The sequence below is a fragment of the Lactuca virosa genome, chromosome 4 (assembly GCF_052849685.1).
Source record: "Lactuca virosa cultivar CGN04683 chromosome 4, Lactuca_virosa_CGN04683_v6, whole genome shotgun sequence".
In the NCBI taxonomy this organism is placed as follows: Eukaryota; Viridiplantae; Streptophyta; class Magnoliopsida; order Asterales; family Asteraceae; genus Lactuca; species Lactuca virosa.
In genome coordinates this window covers 156,753,248-156,769,051 of record NC_136429.1, presented here as the reverse complement: position 1 = coordinate 156,769,051, position 15,804 = coordinate 156,753,248, and the positions used below count along the sequence as shown (strand labels likewise).

The following is a 15,804-nucleotide window of genomic DNA, read 5'->3' as shown; positions in this document are numbered from 1 at the left end:
AATAACATATCATGAACATATTGTTAGGCATGCATGGGTGTTGTCTACCCCTTTGGTATTTTTCAACCGGTATCCGGGGGCTATTCCACCCCACCTACTACTAACACATATAACAGAGCATCCTAGCACATAAAGCATATCAGATAGTGGCAACCCAGACAATTATCACAGAGACAATCATCTAATCAAACAACTCCTACTAGCGGGCCGACATTGTGGCCGTAGACCCACTCCTACTGGAAGGTAACTCACCTCAATGACGTGAAGTGTACGAACTGTCCTCGATGTTGGGATCAACTCCTCTTAAACTCCTACACATAACAACCTTCCTTAATTACCATTTCATACTCTTAACCCTTTCAAGGGTCAACTCAAGTCAAGTCAAAGTTAAGGTCAACACCTTGGTCAAAGTCAACTTTTGGTCAAAGTCAACATCTGGTTGACTCAACTCGCCGAGTTGGTCCACCAACTCGTCGAGTTCCATAACCCACTAACATCCTGGAACTTCGCTCCTACTCGTCGAGTCTTTCAAGAACTCGTCGAGTTCTCCTTCATACGGAATCGGGACCTTTAGCCAATGACTCGCCGAGTTCATCCCTGAACTCGTTGAGTCCTTCTTCATGCAATTTGGAACGTTAGTCCTCGACTCGCCGAGTCTTTCCTTGACTCGTCGAGTTCTTCTTCATATACTTTGGGACATTGCCTTGAACTCGCCGAGTTCATCCTTGTACTCGTCGAGTTCTTCGATCTTCAAGTCCATATTCTAGTCCATCTTGTTGAGTCCTCTTCTTTACTCAACCAGATCGATCAGAAACAGAAAAGGTTGGAGAACCATAACCCGACTCGTCGAGTCCTATGAGTGACTCGCCGAGTCCCCCACAGTCCAAGTCTACCAAGTCAATTTCAATCGGAGTGAATGCATCCAGAACATAGATCTGACCTCCTAGGGTCGATATAACACGTAAAGTCACGAACTTTACGTCCATGCATGGGTCTTCAACCTCAAAAAGCCCAAAAATGAAGTCTACAAGATGCATGGGGATCTCATGGCCATAAAGTTGGCACCTTTATGCCATGAGAACCCTCCAAGGTTCAAGATCTGAAGTCATCACTCTACTATACACCCTACACATGAATGTGACTTAGAAATGCCCCAAAATGACAAGATTCAAGCCCTAAAGAAGATCTAACAAATGGGAAGTCAAGGTTGAAGCTTTTTACCTCAAACAAGATGGAAATGCAACCAAGGCTCTGGATCTACTGCCTTCTTCTTGAACCTCCAAGCCTTTCCTTCCTTCTCCAAGCTTCAAATCACAAAAATGGCACCAAAATAGCTCAAGAACACTCACAACTGATTAGGATTTCGAGAATGGGGTCTGAGGGTGATGGAGGCTGGAGTGGAAGCCACTTAAAGTGTTTAAATAGGGTGCAAACCCTCAAATTTAGGGTTTCATCCAGACAGGTCTACTCGTCGAGTTGGGGTTTCCGACTAGGCGAGTAGATACTTCCACCCACGTCCCAAAACTCGCATCTACTCAACGAGTTGGGCCTCCAACTCGTCGATTCACTGTATAATTATGCAAAAACTTGCAATAAAAATATGTACCGGGAATCGGGTGTTACATCTAATCATTTCCATGTCGTGGGCATCCTTGCACCACGTCGTGGCACAGAGTTTCCTCCAAAACTTTATCTTTGGTCCTTAATAAAAGTAAGCTTAACCAATCTGGAACACGGGTGTTACAACTCTCCCCCACTTAAATTAGATTTCGTCCTCGAAATCACTCCTTACTACTTTCCAGACACCCCAGACGATTCGGACCTAAAAGTCAGATCATGCATACGACGGCCTTCCACGAATACAATCAAAACCCAACATTAGCAGGACTCGCATACCCTTACAAAGAAAGAATCCTTGACCCACTAACTATAACCAATGAAGAATAACCATCACTACTTTGCCCGAGACCTGGAAATCCAATACCTTGTCTGACTTCCAAACAGGTAGAACCATTCCATCGCAACCTTAGTGATTCCATTCTGTAACCCGAACCGAACAAACCTCTATGACCCTGAATTATCCCACTGATTTCGGAGAAACAAAACCTCGAGCATTCACTGACTCCTATAACCTCGCACCTGAAAATAAAGGCGACTCACAAAATGAGTCTCAATCATTGGTACCATACCAACATCTCAGTCTCATCTTGATGTCCAATAATTATATTTTCAATCTAACCGAGATCTCCCTAGCCTCGTACTTACCTACCAATTAACGGAAATATCGCATTTCCAACTGGTTGCTAAGGTTGACCGCCTCCCACACGACCGTACCACGAGACTCCGACCAAGAATCTATATGGAAAAAGCTATCCTAGCCTGTTTCCCAATATGGCTCCAACAACCCCCTGTTTCAACCAGGGACAACATAATCAACCGTCATACATATGTAAGATAGTACACTTTGCTCTAAGTGAATGCTACCAGCTCAGTCGTAGTCTTACATCACAACCAGCCTCAAATCGGCCTACATCCTTCCTCGATCCCATGGATGTGGTGGTCCTCCCATAATCTCACAACCTATCCAATCAGGGTCTAACTCTACCTAGAGAAAGCTACGGGCCAAATCGTAGATTCACAACACTCTCACAACTACTCATTGACCAGGTGAATGCTACGGGTCACCCCATAGTATTACAAAACTTCTACCACTACTTGCCAACCTAGTGAATGCTACGACCACCTCACAGTCTTACAACACTTCTACCACTACCTGCCAACCTAGTGAATGCTACGACCACCCTGCAGTCTTACAACACTTCTACCACTGCCATGGTCCCGACCCATGGTCTTTCCAACTCTCCACGAGGAAACTTAGTCGAGAAGCAATACAAGCTAGAACTCCAATCTCTCAAATCCCAACAGGCATTTGGGTCGTGCTTCGAACCTAAAGGTCATCATCATACAAGAACATGTAGAAAGTTCTTAACATAACCCTCAGCCTGAGACTAGTCACGAACCCAAAATGCGCTACCAGTGATACTCTACATTCTCGGACAAGATAACCTGAATAACTCAATTATCGATATGGGTGGATAACTAATCCAACGACCTACTTACTATGGATAAATTCCCATGCGAACATGAAATCGACCACACTTCAAAGGTATGAACTCGACACATTTGCTCTTCCACCCACGATTAGGCCAATCCTTCACTCCGTGTCTTTAACTTTTTTCTTGTCTCTTTCTGGGTTTTTCTTGTCAAAATGAGACTCAACACTATTTTCTTCTTTAAATTCAATTTTCTCTATGACTTATTCTGGGGGTCTTGTAAAAGCAAACACCTCGAAAATCATTGGCATTGACATTGTGGTTTCAAATAATTTTCTTCTTTTTCCGATTTCTCTTTGGGTAAAGGCTCCATGAACTTTGTGTTTCCTTGCTTCACCAGATTTTCCTTGGCACGAGATGGGTAAGGAAGAGGTGGTTGATATGGCTCGACGAATGAAAAATCATAATATTCTTTTATTTCCCACGACGTGGCAATTTTGCATCCACGTCGTGTCGACTGGGCAGCTTCACGATACTCTTCTTCTTCTTTCGCTTTTACTTCGAGTGACTGATTAGACTGTTTTTCCATTGAAACAAGGACCCCCATATGCACCAATTCCTCCTCTTCTTTTGTATAAACAACCATGAATTCAGAGATTGGAATTGACTCGACTTTTCTTGAAGGTGTATCCAATAGCTTTTCTTGCATAAGCTTTGTTAATTTCCCGACTTGCGTGTAGATGCTCAAAATGGATTCTTGTTGTTTATCTAAGTGTTGTATTTGTAGCATCATGTCGTTTTTTTCTAGCTTCCATAAATCTAAATAGCATTGACTCGAGAGTATATATTTTCTCGGATTGGACTTGTTCTATTTGGTAGAGATCATGCTTTAGTTGTTGAATTTCTTTTGTATATCGATATCTCTTGTATTCTAATTCACAATCCCGTGTAGAATGGGGTCCCCCACAAGCTCCACATCTATAGTGAATTGATCCACCCATTTTTGTGATATTTTCTTCCACTGCGTAGAGCTTTGTAATTACTGCACTTATAAAATCATGACCTCCATCTTTACATGATTTTCCACTAGCGAAATCCTCCTTTAGGTTGTGATACTATCTTGAATGCTTAGAGAATTCTTCAATCAAAGCTTTAATTGTTGTCAGATCCTTCTTTGTCATGGGCCCTTGCGAGTCTAGAAGTTGGCGAGTGCACACATTGAATCCATCATAAAATATCGAGATTTCTTGTTGTAACATCCATAAAAATCACATGAAATTTAAACTTTTTAAAACAACCCCAAATCATAGATAGCTTAAAAAATAATTGTTTTCAAAGTATTGTTCCATATCAAAGTATCCCATAGATCAAAATTACATAAAACATAGGATGTGCATGGTCACAACTTCACCTTCCCGCGATCATCAGAAGTACCTGAAACCACAACTAAAAACCGTAAGCCAAAGCTTAGCGAGTTCCCCCAAAGTACCAACACATAAACAAATAACATATACAATAACAACATGTCAGGTCCAATTAACCATCGGGTTGGAATACCCCATGCCCAATCAACCTCCGAGTCCAGTCATCCTCAGAATGGAATACCTAAGTTGGAATGTGAAATATACAGCGGGTCCAATCATCCTCGGGATGGAATACCCTCGGGCCCAATCAACCATCGGGTTGGAATGCCCCCAGTCTGTTGGCTGATGCACAAAGCAGTAAAGCCTCAACCACCAACCAAATATGTGCACATATAACAGATAAACATATAATCAGTCAACAGACAATCAGACAGATCTAACAGATCACTACAGTACAATAACATACGATCACATAATAGGATGTCTAATCCAATGGGTCGGCCTTGGTGCCTTCAACTCGTAAGTACAGTGAGGAAGACTCACCTCACAGTTTGAAAAGTAGTTGTTGAGGTCTCAACTCCGAATCTCAGCTCTAACTGTCACCTATCCAATCAAAGGACAAATTCTAAACCTCCATCCAAAATACCCTTGAGTCAAACTTGGTCAAAGTCAATGTCAAACATATCAAAATCCATAAGTCAACTGATTCAACCTAACCGAGTCAACCCGACCGAGTCAAACCAACCGAGTCAACTCAGCCGAGTCGACCCAGTGAGCATACTCGGGGCGTACTCCTCCATTGACCAGATTGGGGCTGTTGACTGCATACGCTAGGCGTACACCCAGGTACACTCGGTGTAACTCCAGACTTCTTCTTTTTCCCATTAAGTGCTTAATATAACGACTTAATACGCCCAATTGCAGATCCAAGGTCAAAATATCATTAGGAGTCATAAAGTTTCTAACTTTATGACCTTGCATGCTCAATAAGTGCTTAATCCATAAAAACCCAACATCTTAATGCCTTTAGACTCTCAATAACATGCATGGGACAAAACCACTCATTAGGACTACATTTTTATGACTTAAGTCTTCTACTAAGCTCTAAAATACAACTTAATGAATCAAGAACATGCCATGCTCAAGATCTAACATTTTGGGACCAAAAAGCATCATTAAAACATCCATTTCTATATCTATATGATGAGGGGTAAAGTTTTTGTTGGATTAGGTGTCTAAACCCATAACTATAATTGGTATGTACTTGACCCAAGAGTAGCATGGTCCATTTCGGGTTGCCTTCACCAGAACAATCTGATAGGATGGATAATTGAGAAAGAGGTTATTTGTGATTTATTAATAATATATTAATTGAGAAATCATATTATTTAATTAGTATGGATCAAGAATTAATTTGGAATTAATTTTGTGATCAAAGTATTACATATAGTTTGGGCTAATGATCCATGTTGATTAGAATGGACTAATAGTTAGTCCAAAGGGCTTATCATATGTATTATTGGATTCTAGGCCCAAGGAAGTGAATTAGGGTTTACAAGTTGAAACCCTAGGAATTCCACACTATAAATGTAACCCCTAATGCACCTAAAATTGGTTGAATGATTCCTAGTTGAACCCTAGCCGATTTTAGTGCTTCATGACCTCTCTCTCATAATCCTCCATTTGTTCATGGTGTTTGTGACTTGTTTGAGGCATCACATTTGAGGTGCTAAGCTCTTGAAAGACCAAATTCTACATGCTACAATTAAGAGGTATTCTTCTAACTAGTTTTTATGTCTCAAGTATCAAAGTTGTATGCTAGTTATAGGTTTCATGCTTTGGATAATTTTTGTTGCATGTATAACTAGAGAAAGCTTAGATCCAAAGCATTAGGGTTGTATGTGCACCATAGGAGTGTTGTAGTACATAAAACCCAAGAGTGGTATCAGAGCCATGGGTGTTTTCTGTTATATTGATGCATTGGCAATTTTTCAAAGAAAAAAATCGTTTTTTTTTTTGGAATCTGCATGATCACCACGACGTGGTCAATGTTACCACGACGTGGTGGCTGGTCAGTGGGCAAATTTTCAGTTTTTTGGCCATATTTGGATTAGGATCATTACCACAAACTGTTTTGGCTCATAAAATTCAATTTTATTTTTAAGGCAATGATTATCCTCATCCAATTAAATGATGATTGTCAAATTTTAAGATAATTACTTGAATTTGTAAAAAACTAATTATTTGTAGAATTTGAATCATCTTGTTTAATGAGTTAAATTAGGTCAATTTGGTAAATTATGAATTATATGATAATTTTATTAGTTATATTTGATCTAAATGGTTCTTGAAGAGTTTAATAACTTGTCCTCAAGTTATGAAATATGAAAAGTATAATTCATGAACATTAATTTCTTAAGTTATGGAATTCAAGAGGTTTTGAAGAGTTTCAAAACTTTCCCTCAAGTTTTGGAATTTGAAAAAGTTTAATTAAAAGGTTTTAATTTGAAATATTGAATTCTAAAACCCTAGTAATTTGAAAAGGTTCATAAAATGCACCTCTTGTTTTTATAACTTAAAATTTAATTAAAAGGCTTTAATTGTGAAATCTTAAATGTAGAACCTTGATGCTTTGAGTAATTCAAATTACACCTTATGGAGTTTATTAAATTAATTAAGTGTTTAATTAAAAGAGAGAATTAATAAATCCATAATGACATGGTTTAAGTTTAATTAAATTAAGAGTTTAATTTATTAATAGATTAAACCACTTAGTATTTTAAAAGTTTAAAATACACCCTTATACTATATAAAATTAAAAGTTTAATAAATTATATATGTATAAGTTAAAAGTCAGTCTTACCGTTAGTAGGCCTCATTCACGAAGCTGGTCTATAAGGGGTGTTTAAGGAAGCGGCATGTAAAATGACCGCCATTGGGTATACACTCTTACCCACCGCACCCTTGACCAGTGGAGGGTCGTTAGCCGAACGGGTTTAACAGGACATTTAAATCCTTATTAAAAGTATAATGAATATTTTAAGTAACTAAATGTTTCATAAATTCCCAAATCTTAGTTACTTAGAAAAAATGTGAATTTGGTGCTAATCCATGAAATTGCGCATTGCACCTTATTAGTCGTTAGTGGAGCGTGTGTGGTTAACCGACACACTAATATGGGACTTATGTAGGATGACAATGGGTAGCTCGGAGATTATCATGGATCAATGGAGCGTGTGTGGTTAACCTGCACATTGATTAGGTGATAGATGTCTTCGAGAGTACCAAGCTAATTTGCATGGTTATTCACACCTTGTTTGTGATCCTCGGGATCCCAGTCACAAACTTGAAGGGCATAATCGAGATTAAACATGCCATTGAAAAGTTCAATGCATCTCAAAGAATCCAGGAATTTGAATTCATTTAAAACCTAATGTTCATTTTCGTTTTTCATGGTGGAAATTGGTAATCGTCATTTACCTACCTTCAAATATTTTGCAATTGGATTACGGCATCCCTCTTCCGAATTGTAAAATATTGTGTCGGGTCCTAGCCTTAATATTTCATTTGGGTGTTATATTAAGGACTTAAATCAACTAAGTTGAATTTCTACCTTGTAGATGTCTAGTTCTAACAACTATGGTCTTTACGAATCTTTTGGAAATAGCTTTCCTTATGGAGATGATGTTCCACATTTTTTATTGTAAAAATGGAAATCATACTTCACTTCCTCCACCTCCTCCAATTATTTTCCCTGACCCACGTGTTCGTCGACTTGAAAAGTTCAAGGTCACTCAAGCCCTATTGGCAAGCAAACATGAAGATGGAAAGTCAGTATGTGCTCACGTCTTGGACATAAAAGCTGCATATTGATAGGCTAGGAATGGTGGGTGTCGTGTTCCCAAGGAAGTTGACTGTTGACTTGGTTCTTCATTCACTTCCTAAGTCATATGGTCAGTTTGTTAAAGACTACTATATGACAGATCACAATGTGACCCTTATTGATCTTACCTATTTGCTAATTGCTGCTGAATTGGAAATGATGTGGCGCACTGGTCAAGCAAATTTGATTAGAAGATCAATCTCCCAAATTTCCATGGACATTGACAATGGCGACATTGGAAGTCCAGAAAAGTCTTCTCTTCCCAATGGAAAGGAATCGGCCAAGGTCAAACCATTTGACCAAATGGTAAAGAGAAAGGCTAAGTCTGTGATTGTCCCGATTACCATTCCAGAAGAGTCTGTTTGTTATTATTGCCAAGAAAAGGGACATTGGATTCAAAGCTGCCGTGTCTACCTGAAAGATCGCAAGGATGGTAAAGTCAAAATGTATGACTCTACTCCAGGTAGTCCAATTATCTAACTCTATTAAGTTCATACTTATAGATTCTTAATAACATGATGTGGTAAGATTACATTTTGATGTTTTGCGGAATCAAAGAGAAAGAAGGAAGATTAAAGGAAATAGCATGATGTGTCTGATCATGAAGAAGTGGATTCTGATCGTATGGTTCGATGATCAGATTTTTGAGCTGCTGCTTAGGAGTTATGATAGATTGCTTAGGAATATTTAGAAACATAGTTTCATATGTATTTGCATTGTAAGGACAAGTTTTCCGCATTTTATATATAAAAAAAAAATTGATTTTGTCTTCTTTTATATTTCCTTGCAATGGCATTTGTGAAAATTGATGTTTGTATGTTTCTATTTTTAGCAATATGGTTGATTCTTTCATTTGTGGTAGTGTCTAAATTCACCACATAAGGAAAGATTCTCATCACCAAGTTTCAATTGGACAGAAACTTGGAATCATACAACTTGTATTGTATGATGAATGAGAACTTTCATCTTTGGGAAATTAAGACAAATTTCTTGTTCACATATATATATATATATATATATATATATATATATATATATATATATGTGTGTGTGTGTGTGTGTGTGAGTTAAGTAAAGGACTAGGGGATCTAGTACAAATTGTTGTGCACTGGTCGGGTCCACCACAAAGAACGACAAGACTATTCGTCATGATTTACTAAAGGCTTAGTGAATATGATTATGCTTACAGGATTAAGTGTAATTCTGAATCATTGAAAAAGTTTCAATGTATAGCAGAACGAATAAGAAGAATCAATTAGGCAGAAAGATAAAAGTTTCTCCAATATGAAAGGAAAGGAGACTACTTTAGTATTATGTTTTATGATCATCCTATTGATTATGGAACCATGTCACAATTGATCCTCTAAGGACACCTTAGTGCATTTATATGACTAAGGAGAGGTATTGGGAATTGTTAAAATGGTTAAAATCAAGAAGATGAGACATACTTCGTTCCAAGATTGTACATTGAGTAACATATCCTAGGTAGGTTTATAACACATCATAAAATGTGAAGTAGAAAAGTTTTCTTGATCTTGCACATTTGAAATTGGTAGTTGTGGTGTTTTAGATAAGACAAAGACCAACTAAGACCAACTATATGAAGTGTCATCCTTGATAAGAATCCACACTAACTCTTGGATATTTGTTTGTCAAGGAATGTTTCGTGACAGAGAATTTTATATGTCAAGAGGTCAGTGGGAGTCTTAAAGATCTTGAAAAGTTTCAAGAACTAATCAAGAATAAAGCTGCATTTATCACTAGCACACGACTTGAGGTTTGTAACCTATCGTGCCGACACATTCTTGTATCTGTGCTCATTCTAGTTAAAGTTGACTATGTATGTAAGTTCTATGAGTTCTCAATTGTTTGCATAAGGGAAAGCACCTTGATCAGTGAAAGTTCATTGATCAGTAAGGGTGATCTCTCAACAACTCGGAAGACATGGAAGGCCCTTGTGCTACCAAGTGGCAAGAAATTAAGATTGAGTAAGTTCAGTCCATATGAGTTTGATTTTTTCATAAACCTTGTCTTATGATAATGGTTGGAAATAACATTTTCACATGGATAGGAACACATACACCATAAAATCTAAGTGACATAAGGTTTCTCTCCACTTCATGAAAATGATTGTGAGCAAACACTTTCACTAAGTAGATTTTGAGAAGATAGAAGTTGTGTTAATTGCGTTCTCAAATTTGATTATGATTACGACATCCCTATTCATAGTTCGAATTGTGAGAAATGGCAAATAGTTTGAACATTCAGAACTTATTGTTGTAAGTTCTGAATAGTTTAGACACACATATGATCTTTCTAATAAAAGGTGTATGAGCTTAGATAAAGGCTTATCGAATCATCTCGTATCATAAATCTAAACTTTGGTAAGAAAGTCAATAAGTATTGATTTCTAGAAGTCCAGCTGATTTCTGAGTATATGTCAAAGCTAGTGGGAGCATAAGTGTTATGCTAGTAAGATTATAATTATCATGATAGTGGGAGCATGATTATTATGTGAAGTTTTGCAAGTTAGCAATACTAGTTATAGGAAACAAAGGTTACAAATTTGCAAAGTTGCAAAGTTTGAAAAGTTGTTTCGCTATAATAAGGGAGAGGATACTTATACTTTATTTCGAATCTAAAAGTTTAGATTGAAGTATTAATTAGACTTAGTCATGGATATATATATGATAACCATATTTGAATGTTTCAACATGGGAATTCTATATATGGAAGTGTTATAGCAAGAGACTAGTCTAGTATCATGTCTTTATGTAAGACATTATGGATCGTATCCCATATGCTTCGGGTATAGGATCGATTGCATATGCTATAATATTCTCGTGTTCTAATTTTCCAAATGCCTAGTGCATTAAGAGGGAAAAAGGACTAGAACCAGATATGACTAAAGTTATTAAACAACTGTCAATGACGATCTAAGGCTCGCTAAGGATTGATCGCTTGTAGTTGGAAGTATAGTAATGGATGGACCATATTGACATTATTATGAATAGACAGGATTCTATTTATAATGAGTTTTCATATGGCATATACGAAAATGTTTCCATAATGGGAGATGGATATTAAGAATCTACTTATGCAAGAAGCATGTTCAACGGAATGTACTTTGAATTTGAGACTTCGCTTCCTTGGAATTGTTTTGTCATCAATCTCCGAAGGAATACTTTGTAATATCGTTGGCAAAGTCTCTATGACTTTTGTACCTTGACCTTACAAAATGATCATTTCATGATAGTGGTAAGAATTAGGTGTTCTTACACTAAGGATTTGGAATTGTGAAATGAGCATCATTGAAGTGTTTTCAACTGATCTATTTCACAAAGTAAGGACCATAAGTAAACATAGTGTGCATGCTTGGAGCATGGGATAACTATTGTTTTAATTCAAGTATTAAGTTCATTAATCGAAGCATTATACGATGATAATGTGTAATAAATATGGTGATTAAATAAAAGGTAGTTTATTTATATTCAAAAGTTTTGAGACCATATTGGATTCGATTATTCTTGTGTTTCACTTCGCATGTTTTGACTTCCCGAATAATAAGATTATTCAGACCATCCACAGTCAATCATACTTTGATGTAGGTATTGAGGTAAGACTGTCATGAATCCATCTGTAGATTGTCTAAGTGTTAGACATAGCACAAGTTTGCTATAGTATTCATGAGCACTCCTGTAATAAGATTTGAGTATTGGATTAAACCCACGCTTATCTGAATCACTTCATGGATTTCATCACGAGTGATTGTGAGACGATAATATCTTATATTCTTGAAACGGAGACATATAGTTGCAGTTTACAAGTCGGTTGCACATTGATGATATGTAAACACACCAGTAACTCGGTGTTGTAAAACATATCATTGTGTGTGATTTGATGAGTAAATAGAGCAAGCATATGAGTCGAAGTTTATTCGTTCCTTTTACCCTAAGAGGGATAAAAGCGATATCTGTGGGCCCCTCAATAATTTAGTGATGACAACCCTAAGCGCTTGGCCAAGTCTGGACTGATTTGATTTGTTCAATTAGTCGGTCGTCATAAATCGAAAATCGGGAAACAACACATGGACAGAGAGAATGATTATAATCCATGTCTCATGTCCATACGATATCAATAATGGAGGAACATATGATCCCTTATCTAATGGACACGTTGCTGATAAGATCAGAGTTCAACAACGACTTTTGAGAGCTATGATTGCTAATCGGATTTTGGAGTCGTACTTGCAATAATAGTTATTAGACTTATCCAAGTAGGAGACTGTTGGATTAGGTGTCTAAGCCCATAATTATAATTGGTATGTACTTGACCCGGGAGTAGCATGGTCCATTTCGGGTTGCCTTCACTAGAACAATCTGATATGATGGATAATTGAGAAAGAGGTTATTTATGATTTATTAATAATATATTAATTGAGAAATCATATTATTTAATTATTATTGATCAAGAATTAATTTGGAATTAATTGTGATCAAAAGAGACTAATTAAATTAACGGGGACTGATTAGGTAACTCAGTATTACATATAGTTTAGGCTAATGATCCATGTTGATTATAATGGACTAATAGTTAGTCCAAATGGCTTATCATATGTATTATTGGATTATAGGCCCAAGGAAGTGAATTAGGGTTTACAAGTTGAAACCCTAGGAATTCCACACTATAAATGTAACCCCTAATGAACCTAAAATTGGTTGAATGATTCCTAGTTGAACCCTAGCCGATTTTAGTGCTTCATGACCTCTCTCTCATAATCCTCCATTTGTTCATGGTGTTTATGACTTGTTTGAGGCATCACACTTGAGGTGCTAAGCTCTTGAAAGGCCAAATTATACATGCTACAACTAAGAGGTATTCTTCTAACTAGTTTTTATGTCTCAAGTATCAAAGTTGTATGCTAGTTATAGGTTTCATGCTTTGGATAAATTTTTTTGCATGTATAACTAGAGAAAACTTATATCCAAAGCATTAGGGTTGTATGTGCACCATAGGAGTGTTGCGGTACATAAAACCCAACAGTTGCAAGTTTTATACTTTCAAAAGGTTGCAAATGAGGTAGAAATCACAGATCTAAAGTGCTTCACTCCTCTAAGATGAGCTCTACTTCCTTCCCTCTTCTTCAAAGCACAAAACACACACTCTCTTAAGCTTGGAATAACTTCACAATGTGAATTAGGGTTGCAAAAACATTTTAAGAGGTTGGTAGCTGGTGAAGAGAGGGGAAATGAGGCTATAGTGGGGTTTAAATATGAGCTAAACCCTAAAAATTTAGGGTTTCCATCTTTAAAAAGTACGCCCTGCGTACGAGATGTACTCCCAACGTACTAGGGTGCACCCTAATACAATCAGCGTACATGCGTACGCATGCCGTACTCCCCCAAGGCTAAATTACCAAAATGCCACTAGGGCCCTTTTGCACTTTTTCTTGAACTTAGGGACCAAAATGAAAAATAATTAAATTATAGGGTTAAATTTAGAAGTACCTCATCATCGGGATGTTACACTTGTTGCACATTGAAGTCATGTTGAGGGCAATGTCATAAAAATCTCTTGTAACGCTCCCAAGCTTCATATAGCAACTCCTTTCTAGTATTTGAAAATTCTATATGTTCCTCTTAAGCTTCGCCACTTTCGAATGAGGGGTAAACTGGTTTATGAACTCAATCTTAAAATCAGCCCACACTGTGATTACTCCAAAGGTAAGTGATTTTAACCATTGTTTAGCTTCACCCTTCAATGTGACCTACAAAAGTCGAAGCATCACCACATCTTTACTCACATTTGGTGCATAAAAATAATTTGAAATCTCCACCACTTCTTCTATATGATCATAAGCGTCCTCGTACTCGTTCACATAAAAAGGTAGTTCCTTTAGCATGCCAAGAATGTGTCCTGGTAGTTCGAACTTTTTCGTGGTTGGGATTTTTGGTGGATCAAGACCCCATCTGTTTTCGTTCCTTATATGCCGCTTATACTTGTCCATTGACATGGTCGTGATTTCCCCATATTTCTAGCTAAAACAAAACTAGAAAACATGCGTAAAATGACAAAAAAAATAAACTAAAGATTGACTGAAACGTAACCACGATGTGGGTAAGATGACCACAACATGGTTGCGTCTCAGAGAAAAAACTAAAATTAACTAATGCAACCAAAATAACTTTTTGCGGTTTTTCCCCACAAAAAGTATCGAATAACTAAAAGCAATTAACGATAAATCAAATAGTCGTTCTCCGGCAACTATGCCAAAAACTTGATGTGCACTTATATACCTATCTAGCTTTAAATTTATAAACCTAACTACTTAGCTAAATTATGCACTTATAGGCAGTGTACCTAGTCAGATTATAGAATAGCTTGCGTAAGTTGGCTGTCGATCATAGGGAATGGTATTTAATTAATAAAGTAACTACTAAAAGATAAACTAAGAAAAACAACTATAAGTGGGGGTTTTATCTGATTTTACAAGTTCAGAAAAACTTAAACTAAAATACCTAATTAATGACTAAAAAGACAATTTAAAACCAATAATAAAAGATACTTTTGTTTAGCTTCGAATCCCTCCTTTTTTCCTATGGTTGATTTCAAGACAATGGATTAATTCTGTTAGTTACCAAATAAAAGTTACTAGTCATCATGGTCAGACTAATTAGCATAAGTCAATTTAACAACTTTAACCCCAATACTCATGCAAGTTAAGGACACTAAATTGATTTTAAAGATAATTTCGACTCTAAATGATAAAATCTACAGACTATGTTCTATGGTCAAGTCTAGTAATCGAGAAAATATTATGATCAAATACTGCTCTCTAACACAGTTAAGAAACTAACTTATCACCTATACTAGGATATGGCAAATCCTATCTCTAGCAATTAGATCATAAACAACCAGGCAAATCAATTTCATGCAATCAATTGCAGTTTAACTACACAAATCCTGAGACAAGGCAATAAAGATAGAAACTTTAACAAGCTAGGTTTAGATTTATCAAACAATATTTAAAGCAAAACCAACTTCATAGATCCATCAATTATGAAATCAACACATAATCTTACGAGTTCATCTAATCTAAATGAAAGCAAGGGTTATTAGCCCATAATCACAGCCGGAAAACACATAAACAAAGGGAAAACTAGGCTTAACATGATTAAACTAGTCAAACCGAATGAATACACGCGAATCCTTGCTCCAATCTCCTTATCCTTTTATCTCTAGTCGAATTATACCCTCAAAGGGTTCTTGGAAGTGTTTTTCTTCGTAACTAATCGCAGCCCTAAGGCCTCTACCCTCTGGAATAGACCTAGTGTACGAAATATTTATAATTATCAAAATCTGGTCACCATGTCGTGGTTGACCTCCACCACGTCGTGGTCCACAAGTGTATCCCGTATACTCTAAGTCAGCGTCAACAACCGTGAAGATTCCATTCACCACGCCGTCGTGGTACAACCACGACGTGGTGGTTGGGAATCAACAT

General features: G+C 37.0%; 1 non-coding gene across 1 annotated transcript; it reads left to right on the top strand.

Moving 5' to 3' along the window:
- The first annotated feature begins 13,841 nt into the window (after positions 1–13,841).
- On the top strand, positions 13,842–13,947 carry LOC145110400 (small nucleolar RNA R71). The gene has a single exon (XR_013709780.1). It is a non-coding gene; the product is annotated as a small nucleolar RNA R71 (small nucleolar RNA).
- The last annotated feature ends 1,857 nt before the right edge of the window (positions 13,948–15,804 follow it).